Raw genomic sequence first — 20,711 nt, 5'->3', positions numbered from 1 at the left:
GATCCCCTGGGCGGCGGCTGCGGCTGCCCCGTGTCCCGTGCGGCGGCGGCGGCAGCGGCGGGCGGGGCGGGTTGCACCGCGCGTCACGTGACGGCCGTGTCATTCCGCGGCGCCATGTTGTGCGCGGCGGGGGTGTGTGTTTTGTGACGGGTCGGTGCTGCCCACAGACGTCTGTGTGGGGTGGTTATCTGCGAACACAGCGGTCGTTATCGCCCGGGACACGGGTCGGGACGCTCGTCGCTGTCAGAGCTATTGGTTTTCGATGTAGCGTTGTGCCTAGAAGCGTTCTGCAGGCATGTAACCGAATAATAAACCCCAAAACAGCTGGCATCAGTATCTTGCTGCAAGCAGATAAGGGGTGGAAAGTTCTCATGCTAAATCTGGCTGGCAGCCTGACGGAGCCGGGCCAGGCGTGACCTTGTCCACCAGGAGGTGAGGTTGTGCTTCGTGCTGCCATGAACGGAGGTGGTAGTGAGGAGGGGTTTGGTCTCTTCCCCCAAGTAATAAGTGATAGGACAAGAGGAAATGGCCTCAGGATGCACCGGGGGAGGTTTAAATGAGGTATAAGGAACAATTTCTTCAGCGAAAGGGTGATCAGATACTGGAACAGGCTGCCCAGGGCAGTGGTTCAATCATACTCAAAAACTGTGTAGATGAGACCCTTATGACATGGTTTAGTGGTGGACTTGATGATCTTACAGGTCTTTTCCATCCTAGCTGATTCTGTGATTACCCTTCTGCAGGGAAAATGTGATGCAGAACTGGAGTGCATGCATCCTGCCCTGAGAGCTGCAAGACCAGAGGATGCAGTATTGGTGCAAACTTGGACGTCTGCTTTTATTTCACTATCCAGGGGATCTTCTTGGGCATTGGTCTTCACCTTCTTTGTTGTAACATCAAGAGCTCTCGAGACGTAAGAAGTCAGCTGTTATTAATCTTAGTTGAAATAGAATAAGAGAACAATTCAGCTTGGAAGCAACCTGTGGACATCATCTTCTCAAGTTAGAAAGATTGTAAAATTTAGTTTCATGAATACTTTGCCTCACACCCTATTTTAAACCTCGTTTCATGAACTCTGCCTTGTTAATATGAGAACATTGGGGTTTTTCCATACAAAAAGGTCAAAAGCATTTTGTGGTGCCCACAGTGGTTGTGGGATACCTGTGCACACTGGGTCTGGTTTCCTGTGGGCCTGTTCCCCAGCGTGGGAAGATCTACAAGGGCTGATTAAAGCTGTTCCCACATTTCAGGCATTCGTTATCTCTCCAAGGTGGTTGCTAGCCAGCAGATCAAGGAGATAGCAGAGCTGCACTGCATCCAGCTACCCCTCTCACACACAGTAGGAGGATGAAAACACACATGGGAGGGACTGGGTGTGGCAGTATGTCATAGCAACATCAAGCAAGAGACAGTTTTTGCCATGTAAACATATCAAAATCTTAAAAAAAACCCCTCATGACTTAACCCTAATCAGTGACTGATTGCAAACATTGCCCAAGCTAAAACAAAATTAAGCTTGGATAAACAGTAATTCATGCACTGGAGCAGTTGAAACACAAAGGTGTCCTGGTCCTCTATAAAGAAATATCAAATACTGCAGTTTCTTAAAATGTAGTTTAGCCCTTCAGAGGGAAAATTCCCCATGTAATAAAACTCAAATTTAGAATCAGTGTGAAAGCTGCATTTTGAGATCTGCCATGACTAGCAACTCTTTACACTTTTTCATCACTGATGATGAAGAGGGAATAAGTTTTGTTTCACCTCAGGATACAGGCAACAGCTTTCACATGTGCAAACCGCTTCGTGTTTAGGAGGGAAAATAAGGATGGAAGGGGATGGCTAGGAAAAGGGTGCTGGGGAAATCCAGCACAATATTTCACTAGACTTTTCTCCCAGGCAGATAATCCTCAATCTGTTGTTTCTTTTTCCAGCTAGTTGTCTGTGTGCAGCACACATGGATCAAATACAAATGAGTCTTTTTCATCTGACAAGGAAACCAGAGTCTGAGTGTTACATTGGCCACTATTTTACTACTCTTTGCTTGACGTCTCCTCGAAGTCATAGTGGAAATTAAAAATGCAGGTGCCATGTTGGGTCTTTCAGCAGTGCTGAGCCAGTCATACAAGCAGAGAAGATTTTCTCCAGGCAAATAGACAGGACCAGGGTCCTCCAGAGCTGAGCCAGAACTGCTTGATCTTCTCCCATAGCGCAAGAAAGCGCCTTGTGAACTGTCTCAGCTAACAAAATGGTGCCTTAAACAAGGAGTTTTCAGAGCAGCCAAACCCCGTGTGTATCACTGGCACAGCCTGGAAATGACTCTCCCCTCCTGCCTGCTTTGAGGCAGGTCCTTTCTTCTCCCTCGCTCTTGCAGCCAGGACTTTCATTTTGCCTTCATTTGGGGGGGGGCAGGTTGTTGCTGAAGACAACCCAGCCATCAATGGCTTCAATTCTTTCATCTTAGGAGGGATTTATTTGTAAGCTTTACTCTTTCCCAAGCTGACCAAGCTTAAAATCTTCTTCTTACAAAAACTTTGCAAGACTGGCTTGCATGAGTGTGGTTGCACCAAGAACAGTTTAGGAATATGGAACTGGGCCAGCTCACCACTCTCTCCCTTATTTCTCTTTGAAAAATAGGAAAGCTGATGGCAAAGACAGAAGGGACCTGTTGGAAACACTGCCATCCTCCACCGTTACAGCAGGCACTGAGCATCCACCCAGCCATGCCAGAGATGAAAAGACTTGTTGAGAGTCCTGATGCATCTTCTTTGGGGCAGTGGAACCTGGGGAGGACATGACAAGCCTCATCATATGTACATTACATCTTTCTATTTGCTCCCATTGTGGGATGCTATCAACACAGGGACATTCTAATAGGGGTTTCTGCTTTTTGGCAGAGCACTGTTTTCTCCCTATCATTTCTTGCAACCCTGTCCTACTAATTCTATAATAGGATTAATGTTGCTGACACTTCCCCCAGGGTAATTGTATAATAAATTCCCCTTTTCTAGGGTTTTTCCAATAGTATGGGCATTTTCCAGCAAATAATGTGAACTTGAAGGCTGTGCAAATTGATTCCCAGGGAGCTTGACCTCCCTTTTGGGAATGACAAAGGGCTGTCAAGAGGCTCAGCAATAGCTGTCCTGGGCTGCTGCGTGGGCTTAATCCTGCTGAGCCAGTCTTGTTCTTGCAGGGCTACAACCAGTGTCCAAGCACTGAGAGTGGGAAAGATGCTGAGAGAGTGTGCCAGTACCAGATGATAGCATCATTTTGGGGGTCTCTCTGGGGGTCAGTGGTGCCCTTGCAGGAGCAGGAGGGGACAACCCACTGCTCTACTCCACTGGAGGTTTCTTCTGATGGCACTCTGAGTAAATGGTTTAATCAAAATCAATGTACACATGAATGAATCAGCCCTAAAATGCTAATAGATCACAATGTTTAATAATCATGAGGCATTGATCAATAATAAATAATCGATTGTTTCAAGATATAATTTTGTTTAGATGTAATAGACTTACTATTAGCACACTAATACTTTATTAATGAACTAATATTAAACTAACTTAAATAAGATGTCAATAACCTTCTTCATCCTACCACAGTCACTGTAGGTACATCTTTCAGTACAGCAACAACCATTTACCTAGTAACTTCATTTATGACATCACTTGATATCATATGGCATCATTTACTCACTGATGGTATTTATGACATCACATCAGGTGACATCATTTGTGTAGGTTGCAGAATTTATGTAGGTTGCATCATTTACTTAGTGGCTTTATGCATGATACTGTTAAATGACAACATCATCTCAGTGCCATAGTGACATAATTTTTGTATCATTTTGACACCATATGACATCATTTATTCAGTGACTTTATGCTAACCCTGAAGTTAGATGGGGTTGCACTGACTGCGACACTTTTTAAAGCCTTAGAAATAGGATTGGCAGGAGTTGACATTACTCCAAATTTGTACAGTGCATCACAGTCCCACAGGGCTTTGTCCTTGTCTCCTGATGGTGGCAAGTGGTGTTAAGGACAACAGCAGCGGCAGCAGAGCGAAAAATAAGAATTAAGTGCATCGTTAGTGGAGTCAAGCAAAGGGCACATTGCATTCACATGCCATAGTTTTAAGAAACTGCAGAGCAGAGCTCTTAACTGCAATATAAATGGTAAAAGAGACCAAAATATCGATTTCCAAAGGATGCAGTAGATTCCAATCAGCTATTTTATTATTCAAGCAAGAGATTAATGATGAGGTGGCATCATCTTCTCAGATCAGCAATATTTTCCAGTGGTCTGTTGCAGACAAACAGCATTATATATGCAAGATTGTAGTTTTCTCCTGTTTGTTTCAGATCATCAGAAAAAATATGTAAACTAATTTATTTAATTGATCTGGTTTTAATGGCTGATTGCTCCTGATTAAAACAGCATGTGTCTTTGAGGGAAAATGCATCAAAATTTGAAATAAAAAGAGAAATGCTTAACAGAGGTAGGGCAATAGCAATCATGTCCCCATTTAAACAGAAGAAGAAAGAAAAAAAGAGGAGTGAAAGACAGTAAAAGAAGGAAGAAAAGACAGCTCAAAGGAGATAACAAGCCAACAGTTATCAAGAGAGGACCAGCTTGGCACAGGGCTGTCATTGACTTGCCCAGGGCATCCCACATGCAAGCGGAGTGTTCCAGCCATCCTGGGCCGCTGCCTTCCCCAGGGTCTTGGGGATAGATGTGTCCGTGAGCTTCGGGATCAGAAATAGGAGAGCCCATGGCAACACCATGGGTTTTTGACACCTCAGTGGATCTGTATGGCATTTCCTTAAGTGCCATGTTAAGCATTTCCCATCAGATAATGAAGGGGGTAGGTAACAAGGGATCCTATAAAAATGGCTGGGGAGTAAAAGCTACAGCACAGCCTTGTGGCCACACAGATGCAGATAGGAGATGATGAGTAGCCATGGGGCTGGGAGTGGGACGGAGTTGGTGGCACCACGTCTCCCACTGTAGATACTGCTGCTCCCCGCACTTTCAGCCAGTGACTTGCTTCTCGCCAGCATCCTGAGGGGACCCCCATGCACAGCACACAACCACAGGCAGTTATTCTCTTCCCTGCTAATGGGGTTTGCTGCTCATCTTAGGGAAAAAAACTTTTTCAGGCAGCAGTGTATTTCCTGAGAAGAGCAGTTCCCAGGCTTTTCCTATCCATCACCCCCTTTTCACCATTACCCTTGGTTCCAATACTCTGTGCTCCCTCCTCTTTCAAAGAGTGAGCACCCGGTCCTGATGAGGCTTGTCAAAACCCGCAAGACTTCCCCACATTGTGCATCATTCCTCACTAGAACAGTTCCCAGTGCTAGTTTGTGGGGCACATTGTTTTATCCATGCTTTTTGCCATGAGGATTTAAATGCTGGCACTGGCATGCATTTTTCTACCCTTTTGCTGAGTCAAAAAGGAGGAGCACAGCTGATGGAGGGCACTGTGCTACCTTCTCTGTTGTCAGAGGGTAGCAAGTGATACAGGGTGACAGATACAGCAGCATAATGACAGGAGCTCAACAGGGCCATTATCTCTTGTTATCTTGCAGGCTGTGATAGGAGTTTTGATGTGATCTGCTTTCAAACTCTTATTGAAACCACCTCACATGCTGCAGCCCTTGATTTTTCCCACAGTGCTAGTGCTGGTCATGCAAAAAAGCTTAATTTTTTTTTTTTTTTTGGGGGGGGGTAACCCTAACGTATTTGCTAATATAATAAAACATTTATTTAACTGTAAATAAACAACTGTAAAAGCAGATTTGAATTGTTGCTGTGCTGCATGTCTGCTTGCCCATTTCCTTTTAAAACCTGTGCTTATCCCTGAAAGGGTGAATTGTGTTTTTCCTTGCATATACACACTAGCGGGGCTCAGCTGAGACTGGACCAGAGCAGACCTGCTCTCAGACAGCACCACTGCATCCTCTTCCCTGCAGGCAATGCTTGTGTGCTCAGACAGGTCTGGCAGCACAGTGCTGTATAGCAGTCCAAGAGCTATAGATTACAGGATGGTTAAAACTCAGTAAGTTCAACCAGACTGTGGGCAGGACTTAGAAGAAAACCTTGCTCTGCAAAAGCAGCAGCACAAAGGTGGGGCTTCCCAGGGGCAGTCACTGCAGTTGACTCGGGGAGCCCCAATTAGCTGCCAGCTTTCAAAACAGAAGATCAGCTTGCGATGTTCCTTGTATTCACTCTGCCAGCAGGTTTATGCTGAGAGCAGCATGCTAAAATTGTGGAGGAAATGGCTTTGCAAGTGCTCAAGGCTAATTTGCAACACGGCAGAGGCTGGGAAGAGGCATATTTCTTGGAGCAAAGTGGTATAACAGTTGCGTTGAAGAAAGATGAATGGAGACTGTGTGTTTCACAGATGCAGAAATGCTGCTCCCTCCTGCCATAGTCAATCAGAAATTTCCTGGATCCATCTGCTAGGAGTAGTTCCCTGGCCAGCACAGAGCTCTGTACTTTCCAGCAAGTTCTGGAGATGGTCACCTTGAAACTAATGTCCCACAGTGGGGTCAGATGTGCCAGGCTGGAGATACCCTGGGGTGGCAAATATATAAATATATTGGTATTTTATATATTTATCAATATATAAAAGTAGAGAAATCTATAGAGTACCAGGCTCTCCATGTGAGGATAAGCATCAAATGTTATTCCAGACTCACTGCTGATACAGTTTTTACTGTAACAGCCTCTAGATACAATAATCTGATGCTGCCTTTAGGCAAGGGAGAAGCAAGGAACAACGGAGAGAAGCTGATGCTAAGGCTCTCATTTTGATAAATATTTTGGTAACTTGAAGGTCTAAAACCAAAATCCAAGTGGAGCTAGCATGCATTACTTGAACTAGAAAATAGTATAAACCATATAAAACTCAGAATCATATAACTTCCTCACTACTGCCAAGAGGAGGAGAGAGAGTATAACCCGTTTGGCATGGCTACAGAATTTTATTGGTGTAAAAAAAAGATTTATGCTTCTGCTAAAGAAAGAAAAGGCAACTTTAAAGTGCATTTGTCCTATAGGTGGCTTAGGTTTTACCATGGGTTGGACCTCTGTTGCTTGGGCTGCAAGTGCCTTTCAGAGGAGGTGATAGCAGAGGTTTTGCAGGAAGAACGCGGGAAGTAGAGCAGCTGCCATCAAATTCAACAGGAGTTTTGACCCGGAGCACCACTCAGACGTATCAATCCTATTAGGATTATTCACGGGTCACAGCACAAGGGCTGTTTAATGTGTTGGCTCTGCAAATTGGACTAACATTGTGAAGACCATAAAAGAGGTATGTAGCAGGTTTGACCTCTTGCTGGTATCTAAGATCACAGCGTATTACATTTGCTTGAAATTACATTAGTTCAGATCCAATTTTATGGTAACTTTCAGCTAGGAAAGACTTCAATTTCATTAATAATGGCCACCATCTTTTTAACATTTAATACATCATAGCAAATCATAGCAAAAAATTTTTGATCTTGATTTGGTATGAGACAGCTGCCACAAAATTACATCTGAAGCTCCTCAAGTTGTCCAGGGCATGGGCTTGCTCCTGAAAGGTGCTGAACATCCAGGTAACCTTGCAGCCGGCAAAGTGGCAAGCTGCACTGAGTTTTTGGATAAATATGCAGATCATGGAGATGGCATCAGAAGAGGTTATCTAAAGCTCAGGTCAACATATTAGTCCTCTCCTAAAACAAGCTGTGAGTGGCTTAAATGCCACAGATTTAGACAGATTTGGAGCCAGAGACTGTCACATGGCTGTACCAAACACCATTACCAGTGTGTCAGCTTCGCTGTCAGACCTTTTTGTGATTGTTTTCTTTGCTACACTCACTTTTACTGTGACAGTGCTGCCATGACACACCCCAGTTGCACCTCTGTCCCTGGCTAGAATCAATTATCTCTGCAGCAGTAATTTGATTTCTGTGTTTCACCATTACTGGGTGTGCCTACCATACATGCACCCTTGGTGCAATAGGACATATTACGCATGATGAATAGCACCAGCAGATAGCTCATCCAGCGTCACCCACTGTCACACGTTCCCCAGAGCTCAGCCTTGTACACCAAGTGTTGCAAATATCGTTTGAAACCTGCTTAAATACACAGCAGTAAATAGCACAGGGCTTATAATAACAGTATTAAGATGAGCACTAAAACATGGGGAAGCTGTTTTTTAACTACGTAGTGTATTTTTGATGCAGGAAGAATGTTTGATGTAAATGTTGTGTGAGAATAATTCATATTAGGTATGTACATGAATACAGATGTAACTTGGATGGCACCACAGGATGTTTAGAAATGGAAATATCATTACCCTAGTAGTAATTCAAGACTATTACGGGGAAACTTGGCGTCTTTAATCAGTAAGGCTGTATTAGCATAACAAAGTTAATTGCAATAAAGTAAAAGATACTGATTAAAGAACATTTTTCTCCACCTAAGACCTGCTACCTATTATATGCAAAAAAATCAATGGGCCAAATCCTGTCTCTGATTTGCTGAACTCTTCCCCTTCTCTACAAGTCAAGGACAGAAAAGGTGGGTTTGTTTCCTGTAAGGCTTGCCCCCAGGCTGCGTATCTTTGCCTCAGTGTCACAGGGGAAGGCACAAAGGCTGCTCTGCTTCCTGCTCCTGCTGCTGAAGCTTGATGAAGTGCAATTGCACTGAGACCAGAGGCTAAAACGCTGGGTGAAAATGAACAGCTCTTTTGGCTACTGTGACAAAACTCTGGCTGGAGAAAATAGGAGGGCTTGGCCCTGCTGTTAACAGTGTTGTGCCCAGTCCTAGGAATAGCCTAGGTTAATACCTGCATGACTTCTTTTATGGAGCTGTAGTGACATCTCATAGGGCATCAGCAACCAACCACAAGGGCAAGGGAGGGAACAGCCCTGGGCCTGTAACTGAGACTACAGACACTGTTGTCCCTGCTGATTTTCTCCATCACAAACATACAATGCCACAAGCTTAAATCTGCAACGAGTTCTTGAGCAGCTGTTACCACAGAGTATTCTTGATAAGGCATTTGGAAAAGTATCATTAGTGCTTATCATCTGCAAAGATAGATTACTTTGGGCCACATGTTGTAGTCAGGGCAGTGTTATTTATATCCCTGCAAAATACCCAGGCATCAAACAACTCATTCATTCTAGATTATTCAAGATTTGGATCAGAATTATGCAAGAAAACATCTTTCATAGGATCAGTGTCACCATAGTGCTGAACCTCTTGGGTTCCCTCCACTTGCAGCAGGAGTCACCTCCCAACTCAGTTTGGATTGGGTACTTCAGCCCTGACCTGTATGGCATCAGCAAAGCCAAGGACACATCCCTTTCTGTTGGAAAATATTGTGTCTTTCCCCTTAAATATGGTGCACTGGGTTTGTTCTCTTACAAAGGCACTTCTCTGGATTATTTTAAAACCCACTGATCCTGAGAAGACAACATCTCTTATTGTCTCCATGACCTGGAGGCTGTTCGGCAAGAAGTGTGGCTGAGATCAGCAAAAGGCTGTAAGTCAGAGAACCAAGTTCACCGTTGCAAAGATTTCCTTCCAAACTAGGTACAAATAAAACTGCATCTATTCCTTGCCCAGGGTAGGAAACCTTGCTGGGAGCTACGTGCTATTTTTTAACTTTTGTTGCCACTTGAATTCTTTCTCGGATGCTGTCTGAGATGGTCCCTGTACCCTTCTCCATCTGATGCTTAGACCAGAGCTGTGCTTCAAGGATGCAGTTCCCAAAGACATCTCAAGATAAATCCCTTTATTTAACTGTAATTTGTCCTGAAATTGTTGATTTGGGAAGATCATTGGCTTCACGCCTGGCTGGGTACTCCTGTGAGGTCTCTAGTCACAGTGCTCGCTCTCAGCTGACTCATCCACTTCAGTCTTAGATCATCTCCTTGGAAAATGTGGTCTAATACGGTAATCTTTCTTCTGGCGATGACCACACATTAGGGTTAGTCTGCTTTGCCTTCAGTTTGAGTACAAGGACTTCAGTACTGGCTCTGTCATCACAGGTCTAGCTGTCGTCAGCTATTTCTGGGCTTTCCCACAAAAATCTCCTGTATAACCTTTAAAAAACAGATTAGAATAGATCCCTTCCTCCTCCATTTGGAGACTAGACCTGTATACGGGTATGGTGACCATCTCTGTGGAGAACAGAGAACAAACAGAAACAATTTTGCTGACTCCTAATGTCTCCTTTCTGTCTCAAGAAATACCTCTTTTTGTTTGTTTGTTTCTAAATCATTTGAAAAGGGGTATTTAAAACGGACTACTTATCTTCCCTGGGTGACAGAAGGGCATCTAGTTCATATAGGAATAGACATACGGTGTCAGACCTGAAGCCCCATATGTCTCCATCAGCATGTAGGAGCACAAAATTGCTGCAGTGAGACTTTCCTGGTGCCGTGCTTAGTGACACAGGGCTTCTCACAGGTTCTGTTTATGTTTAATAGCCCATGATTATTTTGAACTAAAAATAATGTGCTCTAAAGTCTTGGAAGAATTAGCTGGCTTTCCTACACCAAGAAGGACTTTCTCTGTCAGTTCAAAGTTATTCTCAGTAATGAAATAGCCCTTGTTCAGACCGTACGTACTTTAACGGGCTTCTTGACTCTGCCTGCCTTGCCTATGGCTGCTTCAGAGGCCAAATGCCTGAGTACATATTATACACTTGGGAGTCAAACGTGTAGTGCTTTCATCTGGGGAAAAAAAAAATCTATCAATCAAATCCAAGAGGATAATTGGATGCAAGAGGACATCTCCAACCCTGGCTGGCATAATCAAAGCTTTTGTAAAATGTGTTTTTTCATGTGCAAAATGTGGAGGGGCTTAAAATCATAACATGATAGTTTCAAATGCAACCCTAATTTCTTATTATTAAATAAACAACTCAGAAGAAAATACTTGTTCATTAGCAGGAAGGTTTATAGTGGCTACAGAAGCTACAAAAGGATATTCAGACTGCCATCAATAGCTTTGGTATGACCAGAAAAGCCTGGGTGGGATCTTTAAACACACAGGCCACAAGTAATTTGTTCTGTGTCTTCTTAAATCAGAGTAAAAATGCACCGGCTGAAGAGCAGGTTGATTTTAAAAATTTTCCACCAGATAAAAACCAGCTTTGCCTAAGTATAACCAACTGAATTTTACCTTATGGAAAGTTCAAAGGTAGTTTTGGAGTTCAGAGGTGATGTAAGAAAGGCACAAGTCACCATTTCAAATGAGCCTGCTTTGTAAACTTGCTCTGCAAAAATAGGCAACGTCTGTTTGTAGTAAGACCATCTGCGTCAACCTCAACATTTAGCTGGAATTTCTCAGGCCAAAATTACAGGGAAGATAAACCAGAGGTTTAATGAAAGGAACAAGCTGCAAACTTTTTGTGGAACAGGGAATATTTTACAGTTAGCAACACTCAAGTGTCACCTTTTTTATTTTAATCTTATTCCAACCCCATGATTTCCCAAAAATAGACTCACTCACCAGGAATGTCATGTTCATCTTGATTCAGGTGATGATATTTATACTTTTACATGGGATGGGATTAATTTTCCTATCCTGTTAATGCAGCATGTCATTAGTACATATCTTTACTGCACACATAGATGTATATTATCTGTATCAGAAAGGAAAGCAACTGGCATTTTAAATTACTGAATGATAATTGTAGGTGTCTGCTTTTCATAAAGATTAAGGAATTCTTTTCAATATGATAAATAGTTATAAGACTCCCTTTTATACTAAATCAGTTCAAAAGTGAATGTATCCACCAGTTGTGGGTTGTGGGTCTGTTGAATTTTTTCCACCCCTCAAAGGCATGTATGTTAATGTAGTGAAAATGTGTAGCCTCATATTATGGAGTGAAGGTACTGAAACTTCCCAAATTATGGTTTTTGGTACTAACACCTTGTACAATTAATGCTACAGATCAGATCTAGACAGATTTTAATAAGGCTTATTTCACATCCACATCTAAAGAAGTGCAGTCAGTGCCTGATCAAAAGGGGATCATGACAAGCACTGAAGCAAAGTAAATTATTATCCTGGCATTTTAAGTAAAAGGTTTTACAAAATCAATATGCAGCCATGCACCATGGACATATCAAATGCAAAAGTGAATTCCAACATGGAAAATCTGCCAAAAAGAAAAGATTTTACCCTGACATGAGGGAAGGAAACACAGACATTCAATCAGGGTAAATTTCAGAAATCCAAAAGAAATAAGAACTCCCATTCTGCACAGGATTATTTCCTCAATCATAAACCCAGTGACTTAAAAATGAGATTGTGATGCTTACGACACTCTGAAGCGTGACTGCAGCCCTCCTGAATGGACCAGCTCATTGCCTTCAACAAAACCATAGCAGACCTCATAATCCTCCAAAGAAAGCATGAAGAAAAATGCTGGAGTTTGACCATGTTATCAAGCAGCACCCCTCAATGTACAGCTTGTTTCTGTACAAGAGCATGCACAAAGATTTGTTTCCTCAACTATATCAATAACAACAAAGAAAAACTTGTCTGGACTGCTATTTTTGCCTGGCATGCATTCCGAGGAATTTGAGTCAGACCCTCTCCTGTTTCATTTCAAAAGAAGCTTTTCCTTTCCTCACATGCAGGGTCCGTCATTCATGGGCTGCTTCAGGAGTTTCCCTGACCCTGCGTAGGATGGAGACTCTCTTTTGGGGGACCTGTCCTAGTGCTGCTATCCACTCCGGGGGAAGGTGTATTACGCCCCATCCAACCTGAACTCCCTGCGTGTGGCGTCCCTTTTTGCTGCCGAGGAAGGTTTGACTCTGATCTCTCTGTAACCAAACATACTGCAAATACCCAGGAATCTGGAAGAGGGGTAAAACAAAAAAAAAATTTCTAGATGAATCCTTCCTTCCTTTCTCTCTCTCTTTTTTTTCTCTTTCTCTCTTTTTTCTTTCTCTTTCTCATTCTCTTTCTTTTTCTTTCTTTCTCTCTCTTTATCTCTCTCTCTCTTTCCCTTTCTCTCTTTCCTTTTTTCGCTCTTTCTCTCTCATTCTTTCCCATTTTCTTTCTCTCTTTCTTTCTTTTTTCTTTCTTTCCTTTTTTCTTTCTCTCTTTCTCTTTTTATTCTTTCTATTTCTTTCTTTCTCATTCTCTTTCTTCTCTTTTTTCTCTTTCTTCTTTTCTTCTTTCTTTCCTCCTTCCTTCCTTCCTTCTTTCCTTCCTTCCTTCCTCCCTTCCTCCCTTCCTCCCTTCCTCCCTCCCTTCCTCCCTTCCTTCCCTCCTTCCTTCCTTCCTCCCTCCTTCCCTCCCTTCTGGATTCTTCATACACATATAAAAAAAATAAGATAATTTTCACAGCTTTTCACTTTCAGCATGAGACTCAAAAGGCATTCCCGAAGCAGGACATGTTAGTACCATTTCTCTACCCTGCCTCTCTCCTAGGCCCATGCCCCAAGCACTTCAACCCTGTATAAGGAAGAGTAAATTAATTTCCTTAATGAATAGTAAATCCAACCTGCAACACCCTTTTCCTTTATCCGAGCTAAAAGCATTACTGACATGAACTGATTTTGAGGGGCAAGCAGACAAAAGTTTTTAATTTGTTACCAGACTTCAATGGGGAAGTTAAGGATTTTCTAGACAAAAGACTAAGACCCAGTTAACTCCAGCTGAATGACTCTTCATTTTCCTTTTGTGCTGCAATTGCTAATGGCGCTAAAAGAAAGACCCCAATGACTGACATGCTGGTTCATTCCCGTTACTGAAATCTGTGCTCTGAAACACAGCCAGGATCAGCTGAGCTGTGGGCAAAGCTGCAAAGCAGATCAGCATCTTTCTTCTGCAAAGCTCTGTTTGCCATCAACTCTGGTTTTGGGTGAAGCAAAACATTTCCAAAAGCACACATGGATTATACAGTTTGTTCACAGCCCATGCTGCCTGGAAAACATGAAAACAGCTAAATATGCAAGAGCTAAAACTAAACAAACTGTGAATGCAGAAAACTGATTTGCAATCAGTTTGAGTGTGAGATATATTGACAGCTGGTATGGATTGCCCTTGCTACCATTATCACGATGTACTTTTGACATGGCTGCAGACACTGGGGAGGACAGAAATAACATGTCTTCATTTAGCAGTAAAGGGATCTACAAGTTAATTCTTGATATTTGCTTCTCGTGTCAGAGTATTGGCAAGTACAATAATCTCTGTAGTTTCCTAATGCCTCCCCATCTTTAAAATATAGATGAGAAGAAACCTAAGCTTCACAAAACAGGGCAGTGAAGAGCACACAGAGAATAAAAGTGACCCAGCAATGGGTTGTTACCTCCTGTGGAAATAAAAGTGATAAAGTTAACTAGTCCAGATAAGAAAGAAGCTTTAACTGGAACTTAAATTGCCCCCAACTTCTTGGAGTCCCTAAGAAGTATCTGTAAAACAGCCTGTTGCATGCGTTGGCAGACAAAAGTTGTCTAGGTGGTCTAGGTTTTTCTAATGATAATATGGGTGAAAAACACTTTCTTAAAGCAAAAAAGAAATATGAACAGCAATAGAAAATGTCAAAGGAATTGAAAAGCAGTATCATAAGGATAACTTATAACTTACTGCCTTAGGATTGGAAGAAATGTTACTACACAACATTCTATTTACTGAATCTATTAAAAAGATTGCTTGGTCATGAAGAAAATCTGTCTTATGTGAGCGTTTTAATTTTAGAAAGCTGCTGACCAACCGTGGCTCTACGGCTGCTGAATAAATTGGCAAACTGCCTCCGTTACCAGTTTTTCATTCTGAATGACTTAGCGAGATGTGGCTTTGTGTCCTGGTTTCAGCTGTAACAGTTACTTTTGTTTCTTAGTAGCTGGTGCAGTGCTGTATTTCGGCTTCAGTCAGTGAACAGCGCTGATGACACACCACTGTTTTAGTTGTTGCCAAGTAGTGCTTACCCTGATCAAGGACTTTTCCTTTCTTACTTATCTGAAGAAGGAAACTGTTAGTATTTATTTTCACTCTTGGAAAACCCAGTTTGGCTGCATTTTGAGGGGTTCTGAGTTTATGTCTGCATTTTTCCAAGCCATTCCATGTCCTGACTGTGTTTGTTGTGTGATCATGCTGCTCAAGAACTGGAAGGGCTTGACATGCTTCAGAAAGACAAGCCACATAATTAAGGTGTTGACATGTGATGGAATTCCCCACACAGGGTGAAGCCACACTGCAAGACTAGAAACTCTACTTGCAAAGAGGTCAAATCACTTAGGATCCCCAAAGGTTTCTATATTTTCTGGGAGAACAAGCCATGTGACACACAGCCTCATTACGACATAGCCATGCTGATCAAGTCATGCAAACAAAACCATGCCAGCAAGGAGACCATGTTACAGCACTCAGGGTTTCCAAAAGCACTGTATTTCCCATACACCATCAAACATGCCTGATACTTCAAATGCTGGGTGGCTGACTGAAAAAGCAGAGAACAGAACAGGTCATGTAAAGGCCATGAGAACAGAACATGTATGTAAGCATAGTTATGGAGATGTAGTTGTACTCAGGGTTAATCGAGGTCTAGCAGCAGCAAGCAGGTACTGGCTCCACCATAACTATAAACCATTTAAACAAGCCAGCCAGGTGGAAAAGCAGGCCCTAAGGAGCTTGAGAAAGGACTTTGACCCCAACCTCAAGGGAGTCACACTGAGCAGCTTTAGAGCAGCCACCCTTTGCAATGGGAGGGAGGGACCAGAAAGGTGATCTCCAGACCAAGCAGCCCGGTCATAGACCTCCCATTTTCAACTGTTGGTAAGTCACAGTGTGGCAATTCCCAAACTGGAATCACATGCAAGGCAGGTAGCAACCAAAAGTATTAGGAGTATCTCTCCATTAGGATAGACTGGACAAGATCTGAATTCAGCCCTTTCTGTGAAAAGCAACAGTCACCAGTGGATGCACTGTTTCTTTTCCAGTTCTCTGTCTGCTAACCAAAATGTGGCATGAGCTAAGGAAAACAACATTACTTTACATATGAGCAACAAATGTGTTCCTGCTCCCTGCTCATATGAACAGAAGACAAAAGACTCCCCAAAAGAACAGAAAGTGCCTCTGAAAAGCATACGTGTCAAAAGGGAGCATTGAGGATCTGGCAGTGCCCCAAGATTAAAGTGATTTTGCAACTACAGTACAAAAAAACATCATCCAAAATGGGCGCCACTGTGCTGACATGGCTTTGCACTGGAAGGCACAGATGTGTTGCCAACTGACAGAGGATCAACAGCCCGGGTTTCTGGATGCCACCACCTAGCCCAGCAGCAGCAGAGACTCAGCTTTGCTTGCTGTGCACAAACACAATTGTGAGCCAATATTTTGTGAGCCAGTAAAGTTTGCAGGGAATAGGGTTACCCTCCCCGTGGGAAAAATAAAAGCAGTTCAGTTATCATTGATGTTACAGAGTACACAAACTCCCAAGCTCATGTGCTGGTGCATCGTCTCCAAGTGTGAAGACATGACCCAAAAGCAGGCTGAGTAGCTCCAAGCCCACACCCTTCACCTCCTCTGAGTCTCCACCACACACCCTCATATTTCTGACCCTCTTTATGCCAGATCAAATCCACCATCAGGCCGTCTCTACCCTGCCTCATGCCCTCTGCCCAGGCCAAGAGCCAGAACAGTAACACATGTTTATGTAGATCTTCATACCTGGGCTGGTATCTGTGCCTTGGCCAGGCTGAGCCTAGCCCCAGCCTGCAGCCCTTCCAATGCTGCCGAAAGCCAGCAAATTCATGTGTGCAGGGTTCATCCAGTTGAATAAGATAAAATTTGGTTGTCTGGAGCATGCAGTGCCTCTGGATATTGCTTGCTTTGCTTTCTGACTTCAAAAGTTGAAATTTGCTTCCTTACAGAGAATAACTGAACACCACAGGAATAGAGGATATCCTTCTGCTCTGAGCCACCTCTGCTGAAGCTTTTCAGACCTTATTCTGAAGATGACATGCCACAGTGAGACCAGGATGTCCAAATAGCACCACTCCTGTGTTTCTTACATTCCTGTTACTTTAGGACTGTGAAGCTCAAAGGCTGACAAAAACTTACCTTATTTTTTCTCTTAAAACCATAGCTGGCCATCAGATAACAAGGAATACTGCCTGTCAGCAGGAAGAGATCCTTGCTTGGAGATCTGTTCCTTGAAAGTAAAGAAAATGAAAGGACAGGTTGCATGAGAAAGTAAACTGAACACAAAATTAGAGGCCAACACTTTTTCCTCTCTGGACCATGTAATTACTATCACTGGTTTTAAAAATGTTATACAGAGAGCTGAAACCTAGAACCATTTGTTGCTTCTACAGCTACAGGCAGTGAATTTTGTACTATATGAATTATCTGAATGCTCAGCCTGGAAACTGGAAACTTTCTTCACTTTTGAAAAGACCAGCAAATAGCATACACTCAGCTGGTGACATATTAATATAACATTTTCTCTGCCCTTTGACTGCTAAATAAATGTATCACCATTAATGGCAATTACAGGCCATCAAAGTACTGAGGAATAGGAAGGCTTTATAAGAAAAAAAGTGCTTTCAGAAGAGGTTAGTGGATTGACTTTCTAAGCTGCATTTCAAATATAGCTTGGTTTGGAAATTGATGCACCTCTAAGGAAAACCCATAGAAGAAGCAGAAATAAGGAAATTATTCAGGACATTTCTTTGAAACTGATTTCACTGCACTCTAAGAGTGCCAGTGAATGGAAATGTGACTTATGAATTAACCATTCCGCAGCATCACCATACTTGAAGATGGAAAGAAACAAAAAAGATAAAAGAGAACCAAAAAGAGAACAATTTGACATGGCTGCATTTCGAGCAGGCGTGTTTGTACTTTTTTTTTTGGCCTCTAATTTAAACATAAAGAAGACACATCAAGGACCAAAACAGGACATCACAATACTTGTAGAGAGTGAAAATAACAACTTGGCTGCTATGTAAATGCTTTGTCCCAAGTTTTGGGGTATGAAGTGGAGCTGTTCTCCAGAGAAAAGATAATGCTCTATGGGAAGAAAAGCTTTGAAGGGGGAAAAAGTGGTATTTTCAGCACTCAGAGGCTGCACTTGACTAAGCAGCATCAGGCAGGTTGGTATCTATCCAATTTTTAACACACTTGGCCTGTCTGTTGATCTGAGCAATCATGTTCACATACCTCAACTTAGGCTGCGTAGGCACTATGCATCTGAATCATCTGGTCTTTCTTTATTTCTAAAGGTGACAAACATGATGCACAGAAATTCTGAAAAGAGCCTAGCTTCATGTGCAACCATTCAAACAAAGCAACATTTTCAGCTGAGAGCAGCACTAAAAAATTTCCTGTGTAACCAGTGGCCACAAAGGCCTCTATGGATTCAGACTCCATCAAATATGAAACGTGATGTAAAAGCAACTCTTTCTCTTGATGTTTTCAAATATTAGAAGTGGAAATAGAAGCACCTCTTCACTGAACAATATGTGATGGATAACATTTTCCCCATCTCAATAGCTACATAAAAAAAAATTTGTGAAAGCCATTCAAAATACATAACTGAATGTGATATACTAAGATGTGACAATTTAATGTGATGTGATAGAGCAAGTAAGGGATCGCAGTGGGGGGAGACTGCCTTCACTTGACAATTCAGGACACAGAATTCCATAGAAACTGTGATCACAAACCAGTTTTTATTTAATTGCCTTTCAAATTCATATTTTTAAAATTTAATATTTATGATCTTTAATGAAAAACTCTATGAGTTCTTTTTCTCCCTCATGCACATAAGCTCATGTACATACTGCTGTAATATGCCAAGTCATTTTCCTACTAAAGCCAATTATAGATTTGTTGCAGTGAATAATTATGCAGAAGATGGAATTTTCCTTAGTATTTTATAAAATACCCTTGATAGTTTTCAAAACAACTTAAAATAGTATTTTCTGAAAACCTCACTCTATGCAGTTTTGTGCTGGTTTTGTTATAAAAGATGATATGCTAGAAATTACATTAAATGGTTAGATATGCCTAATATAAATTAAAGAAGATCATATGAAATGATAATGGAGTATTTGCATTTTCCTCCCTCTGAAATTGCTAAAATTTCAGAGGGGAGAAAATTACTCCAAATTACTTAGCCACCAGGAAACATGACAATGTAGTCTTGCACAATATCACTGGGAGAGAGCTAAGTCACACCACCACAGAGAGCCCTTAACTTTGTCCAGAAACTTTTAAACACATACTTATACTTTTATTTCCCCTTTCTCTCTCAGCTTTAAAGGCTTTGCCTACCCTGTTTGCACATTATCATATCATTACATTAACACCTTGTTTCAGTTTTTAATGAAGTGGAATAATAACAATTTCCTAAGAACCACTTACATCCAAAAGAGCTGTACTAGACAAATGATCACAATGCTTTTGTTTGTCTCACTGGTTTTGAATTACCACTGGTTTAGAGTAGACAATGTCCTATTTTATTAAACAATAACTAGTTATTAGCCTCACCTTCTTGCACAAACTTGTATTTTTCATGTTTAACCTAAGCCCTTTCCAGCAGAGCTCCATAACCAGTGAGATGCATATGCAGTCATTAAGAGTTTATCTGCTTAATGTGTTCCACCTCTTCCAAATCATCATGGGATTGTTCCTCTTCCTTTCAGATCCTTTAAGGTAGCTTAAAGACAGCAGTAGGGTCTTGTTGGGTCTTGGACTGCCAAGTGCATCAATTCCTGAGGGAGCGAGTAGATGCTGTCCAGGAACATATTCCATATATCCAGAAATCCTTCCAGAATGCTGGTGTAAAATCACCCTGTGCATGAAAACACTTCCTGGAATATTTTAAACACAAAATAAAAGTCTAGGAACGGAAGCACTGTTTGGTTGTATGTGTTTGTTGTGTCCTGATATAGTCAGGCTTTGCTCCTCTTTCCTGAAGTTACTGTTTAGAAGACTTATGTTACAAGTGCCAAACCTGTCTGCCTCCCAGCACTGTATTTGCTTGGTACTTACCCACAACTGCCTCAAGATCCCAGCACAAGAAAAGCAGCATGCTGTGGAAGGCTCAGATGAACAGGCCACAAAGGGCGACAGAAACAGTGAAGTACTTGGCACTACACCCACTACACCCCAGATACAGCTGAAACACAAGTCCCAACAGAACAACTGAGTGCATTATCACTGAAGTGGAATTAATCTGTAGACAGCTAACATACCTGCTGCTAGGTATGAAGAGATCACAAATCCAACCCCTTATTAGTTGCATCTCTATGAAACATATAGAACAAAATTCTCACTGCCAAAAATTTTTGCTATATACCCTGAAAATCTCCATTATACCTGGTAAGAAGTAACCTTTCACACAACAGAGGACCAAGCCAAAGCCTTCAGCGAGGTAATTTAGTTTGCATACTGTACTATTTCCTTTCCCAAAGCACTAGGAAACATGACAGTGTAGTCCTGCACACTATCACTGGAGAGAGCTAAGTCACACCACCATAGAGAGCCCTTAATTTTGTCCAGAAACTTTAAAACCCATACTTATACCTTCATTTCCCCTTTCTCTCTCAGCTTTAAAGGTTTTGCCTACCCTAACTGTTTGTACATTATCATATCATTACCTTAACACCTTGTTTCAGTTTTTAATGAGGTGGAAGACAGATGAGATACGCATTTTCCAACAGAATTTTAGTTGACTAA

At 42.0% G+C, this 20,711-nt stretch overlaps 3 long non-coding RNA genes across 3 annotated transcripts; 1 reads left to right on the top strand and 2 right to left on the bottom strand.

Annotated features, from left to right (window-relative positions):
• Positions 1-128: 128 nt before the first annotated feature.
• On the top strand, positions 129-1,666 carry LOC134173658 (uncharacterized). The gene is made up of 2 exons (XR_009968341.1): positions 129-432; positions 744-1,666. It is a non-coding gene; the product is annotated as an uncharacterized LOC134173658 (long non-coding RNA).
• Positions 1,667-3,419: 1,753 nt separating this feature from the next.
• On the bottom strand, positions 3,420-5,087 carry LOC134173660 (uncharacterized). The gene is made up of 2 exons (XR_009968343.1): positions 3,860-5,087; positions 3,420-3,768 (listed from the first exon to the last, which is right to left on the bottom strand). It is a non-coding gene; the product is annotated as an uncharacterized LOC134173660 (long non-coding RNA).
• A 2,853-nt stretch (positions 5,088-7,940) lies between these two features.
• On the bottom strand, positions 7,941-20,389 carry LOC134173659 (uncharacterized). Its single transcript, XR_009968342.1, has 3 exons — positions 20,025-20,389; positions 17,088-17,178; positions 7,941-11,280 (listed from the first exon to the last, which is right to left on the bottom strand). It is a non-coding gene; the product is annotated as an uncharacterized LOC134173659 (long non-coding RNA).
• Between the last annotated feature and the right edge of the window lie 322 nt (positions 20,390-20,711).

This window comes from Pezoporus occidentalis, unplaced genomic scaffold, assembly GCF_034315485.1.
Source record: "Pezoporus occidentalis ecotype Australia unplaced genomic scaffold, CSIRO_AGI_Poc_V1 ctg54, whole genome shotgun sequence".
NCBI classification, from domain to species: domain Eukaryota; kingdom Metazoa; phylum Chordata; class Aves; order Psittaciformes; family Psittacidae; genus Pezoporus; species Pezoporus occidentalis.
This window is presented reverse-complemented; position numbering and strand designations above follow the sequence as displayed.